The 4,516-nt window shown below is 38.6% G+C and overlaps 1 pseudogene; it reads right to left on the minus strand.

Moving 5' to 3' along the window:
- Positions 1–456: 456 nt before the first annotated feature.
- LOC115077609 lies at positions 457–1,376 on the minus strand (annotated as a pseudogene).
- Positions 1,377–4,516: the final 3,140 nt, after the last annotated feature.

Here is a 4,516-nt window from a genome sequence, read left to right on the forward strand (position 1 = left end):
TCTGATTTCCTCCAGTTCCTTTCACTTTCAGCTCAGTTGGAACCAGGGCTGGGATCTTGGCACTATTACTCTTAATTACCAATTATACATTGATCTTTTTCCTTCTGTTTTATAGCATCTTCCTTCCTCCCCAATGTATTTAGTCTGGTTGTTGTAATGGCAGTTCTGGACCTAGGGCCATGCACCAGGGCTCCTTACAGAATCATGAGTTCCAAAGTCAGCCACTGGGTGTCACCCTTGAGCAAGGAACACAACTTTCTCCACCCAGGGGGCTGTGAATGCTGTTTCTGCCACATCCACAGCCCCGGCTGAGCTGGGGGAGTAAAAGACCCAACCCAAGGATCAAACCAGGACCTTCCTTTTCTGTGTTAAAGGAAGAATAATCTTCCACACTAATAGAAACTGAAATCTTCTACTTATGATAAATTGTTATGATTTACCACCTGCTTTCATGAGCTACTTCCCTGTAACTTTCCTCAATGCGTTCTTCACCTCCTTGTTCCTCAGACTGTAAATGATGGGGTTCAGCAAGGGGATGACAGCTGTGTAGAGCACGGACAGGATTTTACCCTGCTCTTCAGAATATGTCGAGGAGGGTCTCAGATACATGCAGAACAGTGAGAAATAATAAATGGAGACAACAGTGAGGTGAGAGGAGCAGGTGGAGAAGGCTTTACGCTTCCCCTCTGCAGAGCGGATCCTCAGGATGGCTGAGATGATGTAAGTGTAAGATATGAGAGTCACAAAGAAGGCAGGCACTGTCATAAATGCACCTACAACAAACACTATGCTTTGTATGGTCACCGTGTCAGAGCAGGAAAGCTTTAACAGCGGCATGAGGTCACAGAAGAAATGATTGATCACATTAGAGGCACAGAATGAAAGGCGGGTGACAGAAGCTGTGATCATCTCAGATGATAGAAACCCGATGATCCAGGAAGCAGTAGCCAACAGGACACAGACTGATTCATGATGAGGGAATAGCGTAAGTGGTTGCAGACTGCAGCATAGCGGTCATAAGCCATGGCAGTAAGAAGGAGGTCATCGGTGCAGCCTAAGCCTATGTAGAAATAGAGCTGCACAATGCATCCAGCATAGGAAATGCTCTTATCCCTGGAGATAAAGATCACAAGCAGTTTTGGGATAATAGTGGAGGTTCCACCAATGTCTACGAGTGACAGGTTACTGAGGAAGAAGTACATGGGGGTGTGCAGGCGGGGGTCAGCACAGGTCACTGTGATAATCACAAGGTTCCCCAGCAGGGTGAGCAGGTAGATGAGCAGGAAGACCAGGAAGAGAGGAACTTGTAGCTCGGCATTATTAGAAATCCCCAGAATAATAAATTCTGTCACCATTGTCATATTTCCCACATCCATAACCCTATGGAATTAACGAAAAATTAGAAATGTATAAGTCCAGATTGTCAAAACTCCACTACCTACTTATACCTATAAGTAGGGCTTAAAACAATGTTGATTGTTTACAGATTTCCGTTATCAGTCCCACAATGCTTATTTCACATTGGTGTCTTAGTTATAATCATTGGTCTCAATAAGTAGAAGTTCTTTTAGCATTTTTGTGCAATAAAATGACTTTGTTGATATCAACTTTTTATCTCCACAACAATGATAATATTTCAACTCCCTGAATATCTCCTGTGGATATGATATTCAATACTTATTAAATTATGCATCTTGTTCCAGAAGGTGTACCCAAACTTTCTAAAAAATCTGTAATGCCAGCATGAAGATGATCTACTTCAAGATGTAGCTGTAGTTCATGCTCTCATCAGGATCAGTCTGCACTGAGAACAAGAGGCAATTATGTCATCAAATAGCTTCAAAACTGACCAATCAGTGGATGCTACCTTACACTTTCTAATAGATGTGACAGTAGGCTGTACTTTCTACTTTGTTTAAGGTATATTGTGGATAGTGTAGCACAATACCCATATTGTCAGATCACTACCACACTTTCATTTTGTAATAGGTGCATTGCAGATTCCACTATCATACTCCACTCTATTTTCAGAGCAACATATACCATGCTATCTCTTCATTTAAACTCTTTATGGAAATCATGATAAGAGTAAAAATCCAATATTGTACCTGCTGATTCAATACAAATTCTCCTTTCACCCCCTCTTAATGGGGACTGGATCTGTTCAAGGACTCCACCGCAACCCATTACATTACCTTCTGATGTTACTAAACTTTATCAGCTTAATATTCCATCTTTGATTTCACAGATGAAGGCTAAGTTGTATCATTGGCAAACTCTTCCCCTATATTTAGTTGGCAGGATTAACCTATTTAAAATTATTTTCTTCCTGAAATGGTTATACCTGTTGTCTTTGTGTTTTCTTAAAAATGATCTTCGGGTGATATACCAAGCCCTATCTAATATTACATATATTATATATAATATATATATGATGGTAATAAAAATGATCTTCGGGTGATATATCAATATATCTAAATTTTTGTGGCAGGGGCGCAAACTGCAATTGAGCATGACCCAGTTAATGGTTACTTGGGAAAAGGGGGCTACAGGGCTTCCTGATTTGGAGTGCTCCAATTGGGCTTGTAATTGTGACATCTTAAAGGCTGGATTTGGGATACAGATTATTATACTCCTTTGGATGTGGAAAGATATTTAGTTTTACTGTTACATCTTTATTTTGTATTATATGTCAAAGGTACGGAAAAACACCCATTGATTAAGGATGGGGATCTCCTTTTGTCACTGTGGAAAACTTGTAAAAATGTATGTGGGCAATTGGGACACTCATCAACAATTTCTCCTTATTTACCCACTCTGGACAATTCTTCATTTCAACCAGGGATGCAATATAGAATTTTGGGTTATGGAGGTCTAAAGGGATCACTCAGCTATGACAGGTGTTAGAGATGGATGGACAAATGTTATCCTTTCAAGAGTTACAGCTAAGTTTTGATTTAGCAGCCAAAGGCAATTTTGCTTATATGGAGCTGCATCATTATGTACATAGCTTAGGGACCCCCTATCTAAAGGAGATTTTCTGTGACCAAATAGAAGAATGTTTTCAGATTGAGGATGGCAAGAGGGCAAGGATATCTTGGCGATATGTCTTTAATGAATCTTTGCTCACCCCTTGTGCTAAACTCTTTACCTGAAAAGTGGAATGGGGAACTGTCAATTACACTTACAGATAGTTAATTGAGTACTAGTTTTAAACACATTAAAACATTAATAGTTAACATGGATTTGAGAGAATTACAATTTAAATTCTTGAAACGAGCTTTGATGTTTCCAGTTAGAGCTTATTGAGCAGATCTTATAGCTACTGACATCTGTCAGAAATGTAAAATAGCTAGAGGGATACTAGGCCATGTTTTCTGGACATGCAATGCAATAAATACATTTTGGTATGGATTCAGGGATTTCTTTGAATAAATTCTTGATCAAAATATATATTTTCTTCCAGAAGGGATCTTGATTGATGATCCCGCTTCTTTCCAAAGTCAAGGTAAAGGAAATAGGCTTTTAATGCATAAGACTTGTCTAATAGGGGGAAAAGTGCATTCTCAGGATGTGGACAGATGAGGAAACCCCTTCTTTGTGGATATAGAGGAATGTCTTTCATGATCTAAAATTAATGGAAAAAGCAGCAACAGGTATATTGGTTAAAAGTTAAAGGGCCTTCTTGGAAGTGTGGCATGTCTATTTGCAGATATCGCCTGTAAGAGTCTGAAGTGCTGTGATAAATATTTTATCTGTATGAATAGTTGTGGTAGTCTTGATATACTGAGGATTGAGATTTCTCTGTAAAAGACTATTGTTAGTTTAATTTGATAATTTTCTTTGACATGCTTTGTTTTTTTATTTTATAGCCTCTTCTCTGTTAGGATGGTTGGGGGGGGGGTGGATTTGGGAAAGGGAGAGAGGGAGGGAAGGAGGGAAGGAAATAAGCTTATTTGATGGCAATGATGTAATATACTTTAAAATGCATTTATTATTTTGTATTGTGAGTTGCATGTGTAAGTTTCACCACAAGCTGCATATTATTCTATTTGTATGGATGATTTCTTTAATAAATAGTAGGAACAATAAAACTATGTTTCTGTAATAAACATTATGTCACTTTCAGAACTTGAATCCTAGTTTTTTAAAGCAGCTGTGATGTTCAGTTAAGCGGGTATATATGACCCATTTGGTCCATTCTCTATACACCTAAGAACATGGACAGATAATTGCATATTATTATAGGTGGTTTCTAGAGATGTGCATTCATTTTTGCCAAATTGGACAATTTCAATAAAATTGTCCAATTTGGCATGTTTCGGAAAGCCCGAAAAATAATCAGGATTTTCCAGATTTTTTGGGAAAAATCATTTTTCGGGTTAGTACATGCTAACTCCCATTAGTGCACGCTGACACAAAAATGTTAGTGTGCGCTAATGGTAGTTAGCGCACACTAACCCAAAAAACAATTTCCCCTGAAAGAAAAGGCCCAAACCACGGGAAAATGAAATTT

This window comes from Rhinatrema bivittatum, chromosome 16, assembly GCF_901001135.1.
Source record: "Rhinatrema bivittatum chromosome 16, aRhiBiv1.1, whole genome shotgun sequence".
Taxonomy (NCBI): Eukaryota; Metazoa; Chordata; class Amphibia; order Gymnophiona; family Rhinatrematidae; genus Rhinatrema; species Rhinatrema bivittatum.